Genomic DNA, 13,855 nt, shown 5'->3' with positions numbered 1-13,855 from the left:
GGATGAAGGTATTCCATGACAGGAAGATCTTTTGAAAATCATTCATAACTAGTCAAAAAGTCCTTCTGTTCAATTTTTGGTTACATCTTTTTCTGGGTAAACTTCGATCTCGTTGGATCTGTCCTTTCATTCTTACTAATGTCTATCCTCATGGGGCCGTCGAGATAAAGAATTCGACGAATACAATATTTTCAAAGTGAATGCACATCGTCTCAAGGCATTTGTTGAGAAGTTTGATTCAGAGGACATGTCCATGCCTCTGACTGATCCTGTGTACCAGGATTGACCTCCTAGTCTAACGGAGATGTAGTTAGATTTTTTGCTTTTCTAGGATTTATGATTAGGATGGTTTGATTTTAGTTTGTTTAGTCTTTGTGTTAACCCATTTACATGTTAAGAACTTTGAAAAAATTTCAATTCTCCTTCTACAGGTATTATCTTCCCATCACTTCCCATTTCTTTTCGTTGTCTCATGTGCATTGCATGCTCATATCTTTTACATTGAGGACAATGTAGGTTTTAGGTTGGGGTGTGGATTAGGTAAACAAATCAGTGTTTTCTTAGTTTTGAATAAAAATTATGAAAATTTTCAATTTTTCAAGCTAAAAATATGTTTGGGAAATAATAATTTGTACAATTAAGAATGCTTTGAGTATGATGATAACATAAGAGATTAAATTTAAAATTGTTGGAGTTTGATCAATTGAGTAAGATTATCGCTTAAGTTCTTTCATTTAATTGATTAAAAGAAAGTTTGAATATCATGATAATCTAAATCAGAAGACACATTCAATTTTCTTTCTGTGAATAGTACTAGAATTTATGATTATTAGTATGTATATCATTGAAAGATATTGAGAATTGAGTCTGGATAATTTTATACACCTTTAAAAAAATAAAAAGAATCAGTTAAAAAACCAGAGAGATCGACAAAAATATCATGTATGATGAAAAGACTGGAAAAGAATGAAAAGTCTGAAAAGAATGAATAAATAAAAGGTACTGTCGATATAAAATCAAAAAACTAGAAAAAGAAGGAAAATGTGATAAGTTCAGAACTAGTACTTGATTATTCAATAAAACTTGAGGTGATAAACATGACTAACATTATGAAATAGTAGTATGTTGTGGAAAATAAATAGAATTCACTAAGCACATTGGAAAATTTTGATATATGAACATATGCTCTTAAATGATTGATAAAGAAACTTTTTAATTGATTGCTCATGTGATTCGACTCTAGGTTTTCAAAATTGCACTCTCGCTTCTTTATAATGTACTCATTCATACTTGATTGCATAAAAGATTATTTTCTGAAAGTGATTTAAACATTGAAGATTGAAGATCACTCATACATGTTTTGGCCAGGACTAGCAAAATGCTGGTTGCGGGGTGTGTTGAGTATGAAATATTCCATATTTTCCCCTATTTATACTTGGGTTTTATAAACATGATACTGCTTAATCAATCTAATTATGCATGTTTTTATGTGCGAGGTGATTTCGAGAGCTTAAGGTGAAACTGATGCTAAAAGGAAGATTTATGCTCAAAAGATTAGTAAATGAAGATTTGGAGATTTAGAAGTCATTAATGAAGAATTCACATGCCAAAGATCCAAGGAAACCAAGTGAGGAATGAAGAGAATCAAAGATTTGAAGTGAAGGAAAAGAAAATGAATCCTGAAAATTATCCTAAAAAAACATATTATGAAACTCGAGTCTAAAAAATGAAAGTTCTGAAAGTCTATTTTGGGAACTGTGTAAAATGCATAAATTTAAGGCCATTTGTGGATTTTTTCAACTCGGTGCGAAAGTTGGAGTTCCACAACTATAAATAAGAGTCCCTAGGTGGAACGCCCCAAACTTTTCATCGAAAGTTCTCGAGCGTTATTGTAAGATTCAATGTAATATATACATATGTATGATACCAATCCAATTGTCCTAGCCTTACATCCTTGCCCTGATACAAACCTAACCATTAGGAAAGATCTCCATTCATATATCAAGCCATATGACTGTTGATTTTAAAGACTAGACTATCCATCATGGGACTTGACTTATGTACTTCCCTTAAGTAAATTAGCAAATTTAACCATTGAGAATAACTGCCATCTATAAATCAAGTCATTTAACCATTAATCACATGGATTAGTACATGTACGTTCCCTTGAACTAAATTAATGTATGATCCTTCATCCATAAGGATTTGGACATAAGTTCTTTAATAAGAAGTACTTAGAAACGTGGCCACAACCATGTAGAACCATTAGATTTCACAAAACTCCTAGATCAACAATAATTATGAAAATGCCACTAACTTAGACCCTTGAATTCTAGATTACATGGTTCCCATGATCCATTTGATGTGAAATTTTATATCAGGCCTAATCATAAATTAACCATACGCATTGAATTTCAGCCCTTAAATCATTGTAAACTAACTACTTGACCTCTACATCCATCCGTACACTTATCAGATCGAGATTCTGATCCATTCATTTTGTTCATCACCTATATATATGCTTAACCCACCATCAAAACTATGATCTGAGAAACTTACACATGTGAACAAAATACTCTAATCTGACAATACACATGCTTTACCCCTAATCGCTCCAGAAACCCACGTTATGTTTATCAGTTTACTAAACTGACCATACATTCACTTACATACATGCTAAGAGTTCTAACCATTAAGTCCCCTTATTTTTAACAAGTCATCTGACCATCCATCATGTTTAGATCCGCCAAACAGGCCATGCAAACATCACGGTAAACCGATCATCATGAAGATCTTAGGGTTTAGGTCCAAACTGCCCAGTAACTTGTCAATAGAGGTGTACAAATATTATTTTGAAAATTTGTATTAGCCATTAAAGAGCATCTTAGTCATCCTTGAGAGATCATGGCCGAAACTGGGGCATTGGAAAGAGCGTGAAAAATAAAAACCACTCATCAAATCTCATCACATTTGGATGAAGGAGTTGTGAGCTACGAATGGCGAAAGTTTGGACAAAATAAAGGGCAGAATTGTAAATAAGGTGATATTACCTGCATGCACTGTTGCACGAGAATTTCAGTTGAAGTTTAAATAGTGAATGTTCTCGATGCTTGATTGGGTAGTGTGGTGCACCTGATTACTGGAATTATTTCATTTTTGACCTCGTGCCCTAAACTAGCATAACAAGCCGGATAAATGGATCAAATCCTCGAAGGAGACAATTACGTGGGCCCCACCTGATTCCACAACCAATATAGACATCTCAACTTTGTAAGATTCACATACTTTAAACTACTAGGAAGCGTCGAATCAGCAAACACGGTGTGGGCCACACAGAGATCAGATCCATCCTAGATTTTAGGCCATGACCTGACACGGTCACACAAACCAGATGAATGGAGTAGACCTTCACTAAGAACACCATGAGTGGACCGACAAGGATCACAGACGGAGCAACAAGTTTGCTTGTAACCTGGTTCATGGAACACCTCCTGCTCACGACAGTGAGTTTCCAGGGACTCATAACCGGTTGGATTTCACCCCCAGTCCCCAATCCCAGGATAATCTGGACCGTCTGATCTCTGCTAAAAGGAGATCCGATCACACTTAAGAAGCTAAAAATGGCTGGAAAACCCCCACAATCCAAGGAATCCCTCCACAAAACAATTTTTAGCGGGAAACTAGCCACTCTTCAATGCTTCAGCATGACTGAACCTGGGAGCCAGATCCCGATCTAAACCGTCCAAAATGGAGGAGAAGGGATTCCGATCCTCCCAGAGGTGTCGAAAATTTTTGAAAAAGACCCTGCCTCACTGGGATTGCCGAAAATTTCTACAGCCCAGCTTGGGAAGATGCTGATCCCATAAGTGTCCGATCGAGGGGGCCCACGAAGTGTGTCAGACCGTTCTCTCCACTCTTCCAAGACAGTCATTGCTGCGCAATGCATTGGGGCGATCCGATCAAAGGTGGGCCATCTAAGTCTGATCTAACTCCAGCCTGTGCAGCCATCCACACATGCATTCTCTCGGTTACGCAGGAACCTCTTAGAATCCACAAACGTTATATAAAGACCCCCATTCGCTGGAAGATGTGTTTAGCAAAAGCAGGGAGAGAGAGAGAGAGAGAGAGAGAGAGAGAGAGAGATCCAATAAGAGAAGTTAGTGCTGTCCAGCCACCCAGCTACGGAAAGGAGAGAAAGAGAGAGAAAGAAAAGAAAAGGAAACGAAAGAAAGAGAGAGAGAAAGAACGAGAGGGAAATAGATCTTTCAGGTTGACTCAGTGGAATCACTGAGTTCAACTACGAGTTAAGTCTAGTTTGCAGAAATTCCAGCCAGCCTTCTTAACGGGTAAGTTCCATCTGCTAATTTTCCTTATAATTTAGATCATGCATCGAACTTTCCACTAGGATTTCAAGTTCGTAACTAGATAGATTGATCAGCTAGCGAGTCAAACCGAGTCGACTCAGCATAGAGATTTGCTAAACCTCGAGATTGTTGGATTAAGAATGTTTGCTGATCTAAGTAGATGGATATCTATGATTCATTCAAATTGAAATTCTCAATTAGGTTGGAAACTACTTAAATCCCAACTCTAATGTACATCTATACTAAACCTTAGGCAAAGTGTTGACCAACCATACAATTCCTATGATGTGGAAAACTAATCATATGAATTGTGTTAATACTACTAGAATTGGGTACTACTGAACATATATTCAATGTTAAGAGCATGATTTTACTCGAAAGGTGAGGGTTTTATGCTTTAAGCTTACATTAATTTAAGTTGTTATATTTATTCTGCCATTTACATGCCTTCATGTTATTTTATCCTACCTTTTACATGCCTTCATATTACTCTGAATCTTCCCTACATTTATATGTTTTACCATCAATTATTTGCCTTTGGCTTACAGTATAATGTTGATTACAATTGATCTTTCTGAATATTGTGGGGCCATGGATATAAGCCTTGCCCTTGCCTTATCGAATTTATTGAGTTGGCCAATGCCACTCTCCTTATTATTGAATTGGTCGTTGCCGCTCTTCTATTTGTTGAGTTAGCCATTGCTACTCTTCTTTTATTAAGTTGACCATTGTCACTCTCCTATTTGCTATGTTGGTCATTGCTACTGTTTGAGTTGACCATTGTCACTCTTCTCTTTATTATATTAGCCTCATGCTATTTATCTTTAAGGCTTGGGCATGTGTCTTGATATTCCAGAACATCCATAATTCAATCTATCTCTTTATAAGTACAAGGGATGTGTAAGATGTATGACAACTAGTGATTTAAATATTCTATCATGGACATAATGTGATCTGGGTAGAGACCCTCTTGGTCGTCACGTAATTCCATGAGCCCTTAGGTAGTGGTGCACAAGTCAATATGTGTAATTCGCAAATGCAGTGTCACATCATTTTCAGGATTGGATGTCGCAAATAGTCGCTCCATGATCAAGTCGTGTCACTTACTTCACCTAGCTCATGTGTTGTCCGCCTTGAGGAGTTCACGTAAATCCATGGTAGCGTTGGCCATGCCGGCAAATATTTGTAGTTATAGGATGCGGGTTGAGTCGGTTTTCTATAAACCGTATTCCGCATTACGATGATCACTATGTATGATGAGCCCCACACACTTTGCTGGCGTGCATCCCATGTAGGTTGTTTGTGCATTCTGATATCCTTGTATTAGTGGACTACGGGACATATCAGAACTTTTACATACTTTTATGAATATCTTAAATTAATGTTCATATTAAAAGATAACCATCTCCCTCCCAACCATACAGATGATGCAGGTGACATACAGGTTAAAGACTTAAAGGACCATCTTCTTATAGAAAACTATAATGAAAGAATTTGAAGACAGTTTTACTATTTAGTTTTATACTTCCGTTGCGAACTCTAATAAAGTAATAAGCTTCCATTGAAAGGCGTTTGAGTATTTAAAGAATACTTTTAGTCAGATAAACTAATCAATACATGTGATTTTATTCTTGTGAATGTTACCTTCATAAATGTATCTGGATATGATCTAAATGAAAAAAATTACGGTGCGATTTTCAAAGCATCCAAGTTTTACATTATTAACACCTGGTTTTCTCGGGCACTAGTATAAGCTCTGGCCATGAAAATTTGGGATATTACACTAGGATGCTTCAAAGCATCTTCTAGGGTTTGGAAAGGAAGATAAGGCCTAGGTAGAGTGCTAATAACGTTTTGCCACTTCAATTTTTTCATGGATTCTGGTATATCTTTTACTTTTTTTTTATTTTTGAGTTAGCTATGACTAGCTAATCTCTTAGCTAGGGCTAAGAGGTGAAGTTATAGTTTATTTTGATGCTTCATTTGCTTTGATTCTTATTTATGTTAAACATCATTGCTTTCTAGTTTGAATTTAAAGAATATTTTCAGTTTTCTATGATTTATTGTGACTCAAATTACAATAAATTCTGTAATAGCTTTGAATATCTTCTTTTCCTGTTTTGAGATTATGAGATTGGTAAAACTCATGATTCACCATTATCTCCTAGGCATGGTGGATGCATAAATTCCCTTCCAATCATCACAATACTCCTTCATTGAGGACTTGATCAATGAAAAGTATAAAGATTTGATTTAATTGCTTCATCTTCCAATTGGTTAGGATAAGACTCTGATTCCAGTTGTGTTTATTGAATCAAGTATGGAAACATCTTGATAGCTACAAGTGGATCCTTGGCGCTTTAGTTTCCTTTTGATTATTGATGTTTTATTCATAATTCCTCTAAACTATTCCAGAATTCAATTTAGATATTTTTTAGTTCTAGTTATTTTCATATTACGTACAAATTTAGTCTCTGTGGATTTGACCTCGGTCTCACCGAGTTATTAGTACATCGTGATCCTGCACTTGGGGTTGTGAACAATATCAATACCACTTGTATTGGTGGAGTATGAGATGTATCAATACCCTTTTGTTATTCTTATGAATCACTTGAATCATTGTAAACTTTAAAGGACAACCACCACTATCAGTAGGGCATTGACCCTCTCCAATCGTACAGATGTTGTAGGTGAATCACCGGTTGATGTAAAGGACAATGACTGTTCTGTGAAAGACAAGTTCAAATAGAGAAGAAGAATAGTGGACAATTAATTTCATTTATTTTTCACTGCGAAGTTTGATAATGTAATAAGCTCCCATTAAGAGGGCATTTGATGATTTGTAAAATTCTTTTACCATAATGGAATAATAAATATAGTTGATTTTACTCTCGTGAATGGTTACCTTCGTGAATGTGACTGGATGTGATCTAAAGAACAAAAAAAAAATAAGGTGTGATTTTGAAGCATCCAAGTTTTATATTATTAACACCTGGAATGATTGGGCACGAGTATATACTCGGGCCGCGAAAATTCAAGGCGTTACACACTTACAATCCCCAAACTCAGAAGAGGTGGTTGAACTCACCTCTGATGAAGCTGGAGAAGGCTTCTCTTCTATGCATTGAAGTGTTTGAATGAAGAACCCACACCCACTTTGTTAATTCTGATCAGCCTCAACTCGAAACTCATTGAAAACGACCGAGTCAACCCACTTGTGACTTGACAACACTTCCTTACTCTCACTCTATTCTTTTTCTACCTCTTTTATATTCCTACCTTCTTCTCCTTTCTCCCTTCTTCCACATCTTCTGGAGTCTACAACAATGGGTCAAGACTTGCCTTGACATGCTACGAACTCGGCCTGGCTCGAACTGAGTCGAACAGTGTGGTGCAAGAGCTTCTTCTCTCACATGCTATTCTTTCTCTCTCGACTCATATTCTTCTTTCTTCCACTTTCTTTCCTTCTGTTTCTGGAATCACCAGCAAGACTTGGAGCTTGAACCGAAATGACTCAGGACTCAATCCTGACTTGCTCAGAACCCGTCATATGTGGTGGATTGTAACACCTCGAACTTTTTAATACCCGAGTATTGAAAGTTCTTGAGTGTTACCAATTTAGCTATGTGCATAAAGTTTAACTTAGTATGCACATGTATACGATACCAATATAGCTATCCTAACCTTACATCTATTCTCCAACATGAATTTGACCATTGGGAATAATCTTCATCCCAGATCAAGTCATTCGACCGTTGATTTTAAGACAAGACCATCATATATCTAAGTATCCTCACATGTCCATCATAACTAACTGCTCAATCAAATATTCACTGCTAGATAGAGACATCTGATCATTCACTTTGATTTTGGACCACTTGATCATAATAAACTAGCTACTTGACCTCTACATCCATTCTTACATGCATCGGATTGAGATTTTGATCTGTTCATCTTATTCACTACCTATGAATATGCTTAACCCACCATCAGAACTACAATGTGAGGAACTTACACATATGAACAAGTCACTTAAATCTAATGGTATACATGTTCCACATATTGATCATTCTAAAAACCCGCTTTGTGTCCATCCGTTTACAAAACTAACCATACATCCACCTACGTACACGGTAGGACCACTAACCATCAATTTTTCTTATTTTTAGCAAGTCATCTGACCACTTATCATATTTGGATCTACCAAACGGGCTATATGAATATCGCAGTAAATCGATCATCATGAAGATCCTAGGGTATAGGTCCAGACCACCTTGTAACTTGTCAATTAGATGTGTACAAACATTATTTTGAATTACGGAGTGTGTTATCCATTAAAAGAGCATCTTAGTTATCATCGAGGGATCATGGCCCAAATTTAACCAGTTGAGAGGGCATGTAAAATAACGATCACGCGTCAAATCTCATCGCGTTTGGATGGTGAAGCTATAAGATACGGACGACGGAAGTCTGGACAAAAGAAAAGGGTAGAATTGTAATTATGAACCCTGTACTCATATATCCAGCAATGTTGTAATCTGTTACATGAAGTTTTTCATGGTAAGTATCACCCACACATTATTACAACGTATGGCCCACCTAGGATTTAGATCAGTTCTATACTTGAGGCCATAGCCGAACATAATCTTGCAAAGATGGTGAATGGAGTGAATCTCCCAGAGGAAATCATAAGTGGATCCCACCCATTCCATAGTCAATCACGATCTTGTTACATGGTCAGCTCCATATTTGAACACATGAGTCTACATGGTACGACCAATATAGTGAAAGGAGTGGATCTTCTAGAAAACTATCAGAGGTGGACCCCACCGACTCCAACAATGAAACTAGAATAGAACTCCTTCCGCAAAACAACACTTAAGAGGGAAAACCGGTCGTTTTCAAAACTCCCACATGTAGTGTGACCGAACCTGAGACTCAGGCTCCAATCTGAGCCGTCCAAACCTTAGAAGTGGGGATTTCTATCCTCCCTAAGCCGTCCTAAAGGTAGAAAGGAAACAGGGAATACGACATTTCGCTATTTTCTCACACAGACTAACCGCATCATGCGAAAATTCTGTTCGCAAGAACCCACTACTAGGATGATTGGACCACTGATCTTGTGGGCCAGGGAGCACTAAATGGCAATCCCAGATCGTCGAAGAAACATCTCGAACAAAGACTGGCTGGAGACAGATCTGCCATTAGAGCAGAGCTCGTCTTCTCGACCAATCGTTGGACAGCAATGTCTATCTTAACATTTGAAGGATGATCGTAACTGCCCATCTAATGGGCCTTCATCTAGGAAACCTCTCCCAACACTCTAGACAAAACCAAAAACTGAGACTACGCTGTAACTCGAAACCCATGTGTAAGCTAACTGGAAACTCTTGTGCATGAACAGAGTTGCGGAAAATGCAACCTTGCTCGACTAGGATTCTCGCTCTCACTGGACCTACATCCGAAGGCTTATAAAAGCCTAGTTGCGAGGAAGGGAAGGACCATTCAACCTCCGCACTAGGAGAGAGAGAGAGAGAGAGAGAGAGAGAGAGAGAGAGAGAGAGAGAAGAAAAGAGTCACCTGCTATAGCTGTCGGGTTCAACGTTCGGGACGCACCAAAGCCAGCGGGTTCAGACAGGCTTTATACAAATCCAAGAGGTAAACTAAGCCATCTCCTAAAATCTTCTAAAAGAACTAGGTTCCATCTAGTAAGAACCAGGATATTCTGCTTGTTTTGTCCAACTATATCTAAATCTCTTTTCGCACGTAGAAATTAGATTTAAATCTTAGATTGGCTCTAACTGGAGTCGAACATAGAACCTATTTAGTGCTACAATCTAACCATACAATTTGTGTACTCATGATAGAATTCAACTCTAGAGTATACTCTAGAGAATACTAAAAAATTCTAATGACCTTAAGGTGAGGATTTTTCCTTTAAATTTTACAATTTTATTTATTCGATTACATCTTACTTAGATGCTTCAAGTTTTGATGCCATTTATCTTCATTATGCAAATCATTGCTACATAATTTTAGTTACTGCGCTTATATCACACAACGCAAGTATTATGTTTGAAATCCCACTTCTAGTGATCAATATAATATCGTGGACGTAATGTGTTATGGGTAGCAGCCCTCTTGGTTAACACGTAATCCCATGAGTGGGTGAGTGGTACATAATCGATATAAGTAAATCACCATGCATGTTATATCACTTCTCGGGATTGGATGTTACAAATAGTCACTCCATGAACACATTGTGTCACGTAAATCCCCCAATCATATTGTTGTATTGCCTTGAGATTTTCGTATAAATCCACGTTAACGTTGAACACACCAACGAATTTCCATAGTGTAAGAATGCAGGGCGAGTCAGATATTTTGAACTACTTTCCACATTGTGATCATGATGACTAAGTGTGATGGACCGCACATATTTTGCTAGGCATGCAGTTCATATAGAATGTTTGCGCATACTTATACCACTTATATTTGTGGAGTATGAGATATATCAGTACCCTTTTGTTATTCTTACAAATCATTTGAATCATCGTAAACTTTAAAGGACAATCACCACTATGAGTAGGGCATTGACCCTCTCCAACTATACAGATATTGCAGGTGAATCACATGTTGATGATATGGACGATAATCATTCTATAAAAGATTCTTTCGAATAAAGAAGAAGGATAGCACAACGAATTGTTTTATTTATTTTCCTCTGCAAACTTTGATAATATAAAGCCGAGTGCATTAAAGAATTATTTGTATACTTTCTACTCTAATGGAATAATAAATACAGTCGATGTTATTCTCATGGATGGATACCTTCGTGAATGTAACTAGATGTGATCTAAAGGAAAAAAAATGAGGTGCGATTTTGAAGCATCCAAATTTTACATTATTAACACCTGAATTCTTGGGCATGAGTATGTACTCGGGCTGTGAAAACTCGGGATGTTATAGAAGAAACTTCGTAGCTAATGGCGAATTCAATCTTCCAACTTCTTTCTTCTTCGATATGACTTATGTGGATGATTTGAATGAGCTCCATGGAGCTTGTGGATGACTGAAATTGAAGCTCCAAGACCAAAAGGTTAGTGGTTTCGCGAGTTAAAGCTCTCGGCTCGATTCTGAAATAGTCGGGAAGAAACAATAATGACACTTCTCACCTTGAAGTAAGGGTTTTTAGGGTTCTCTTAGATCCAAAATCATATTTTGGATGGTCTAGATTGTTTTGGAGTAACTTCTAGAAGCTTATGAATAACTGAGATTCTAACAACCATAACGGCTTGCAACAAGGCGAGATTCTTCTCGCCTTTTTCTATCTATGAAATGAAACCCTAACATGGAGGCCTAGGATGCTCTGAATGGATGACTTTTTTTTATATATATATATAAAAAGAGGGATTTCATTGATGAGAAAGAGTAATTACATACGGGCATCCCTAGGAGAAATGGACCCAGGAAACGCCTATCATAAGCTAACCCAAAAGAAACAAACAAGAAACCTCTAGTAAAGATGGATCGCCCCCAAGCTGACCTTATCAAGGAGATGGAGACCCCTAATCTGACGGGGAAGGTCCGTAAGAACATCCAAAAAGAGAGGAGCTTGGCTCGCGTTGCCCACATGAGCCAAGGCATCCACAGGAGCGTTACCTTCCTGAAAATATGCGAGAAGATAATTTGTGTACCCGACTTCAGCGCCTCAATCCTCCTAATCCAGTTTATCCATTTACAGCCCGGGTTAACCTGGACAGATAACATGCCAATCAGCAGCTGCGAGTTTGACTCAACTACCACATTAGGGAACCATTTGGAGATGCATCCAGAAATCCTTTCCAAAATCGCACGAAGCTTAGCATATGTATTCGATCCCTCCTCATAGCCAACCGCAGAGGCAAACAAGAAATTGCCGTTTTCATCTTTGGATGGATGACTAAGATGAAGGAGAAGAACCCACATGGATTGCTAGCTATCAATGAAACAAATTTCCATTTTTGGGGATGCATCGCACATGCCTGCCTGCGCTGGAGTTCATGTGCATGCAAGTTCGTTCCAACGTGTGGGAAGGGCCAGGGCTTGGTTGGATTTGAGGGCTGCACCTGATGGATGGTTCAGATCATCCCACCATAAATAAATGGTGGGCCACCATCGCCACAATGGACATTCGTTCGTTCAAATTCCGTGGTTGGTGGGAACATAAAGGGAAGAAGGAAACTCCCTTCTTCAGTGCTCAGCGGGTGCACCACCTGTTGGTGTACTTGCAATCTGAAAGTGGGGTCCTCAATGATGTGTGATCTAATCCACTCTGAAAATTCGATACTATGGGTCCCATTGGTGCATATTCAGAACTTAAGGTGGCCCCCACAAAGATGTATAGTGAATTCTTTACCTCCCCATCTGTTCTATCTAACTTCTCAAGATGATGATCCAGAATTAAGACAGATCCATAGCTTAGGTGGGCCATACTTTATGATCGTGTGTGCCTAAATGATGTTTTTCATCGATGATACAACGGTCAGATTAATTCTAAGTTTAATCATCACTGAAAAAAAGGCTCCTAAGGCATGTTTAAATGAAATTCCATGATAGACCTAGTGATCAGATGATCGAGTAGTGTATTCCGAGTGTTGTAGGCCCTTATAAATGGTGGATTTCATTATTTGGGTTCCTAAATCTAAGACGGACGATTAAATCTATCTATTAAGGAGATCAAGATCCTAAAAATAGGTTTCACTACTGATGTGATGATCTATCTTGAAAATCAATGGATGGATGGTTTGATCTATGGGTAAAGATTATTCCAAAGGGTTAAGATGAAGATTGTTCATGTCGGCTTAGGACCAAAATTGAGGTATTGGTTTATCTTTGTATATGGATCGATTTGAGGTGTTTAGATGTGATATCGCACGCTTCAATAGATAGGTCAAAATCATGGGTTGAATAATCATAGATGATGTAATCCTACATTAAAAAGTCAAGGGTCATTTAAGGGCAGATTGATCTCGAATAAGAAGGTTAAGATGGCAATTCGTGTGCAATCAAGTGATGCGTTAGTTATGGATTATATGTGTTCTCACACGCGCTTGTGTTAAATATGATTTAAATGGTAACAGCCAAGTATTGAGAAGTACATGGTGTTACATGTATGTTGACGGCATTTTGTTGGCCAGTAATAATATAGGATTATTGCGTAAGACTAAGAAATTTATATCTCAAAACTTTGAGATGAAAGATCTTGGTGATGCATCATTTGTTATTGGTATTTAGATTAGCCGGGATGGATCACGTGGACTGCTTGACCTGTTGTAGAGGGCTTATATTGATAGGGTTCTCGAAAGGTTTAACATGTAAGGTTGTGCTCCTGGCCAAGCACCTATTGTAAAAGGTGACAGGTTTGGTCAATTTCAGTATCCTAAGAATGACCTAGAAAATGATAAGATGAAAGAAATTCTTTATGTGTTAGCAGTAGGGAGAATTACGTA

The sequence above is a fragment of the Magnolia sinica genome, chromosome 10 (genome assembly GCF_029962835.1).
Source record: "Magnolia sinica isolate HGM2019 chromosome 10, MsV1, whole genome shotgun sequence".
NCBI classification, from domain to species: domain Eukaryota; kingdom Viridiplantae; phylum Streptophyta; class Magnoliopsida; order Magnoliales; family Magnoliaceae; genus Magnolia; species Magnolia sinica.
Note: the sequence above shows the minus strand (reverse complement) of the source record.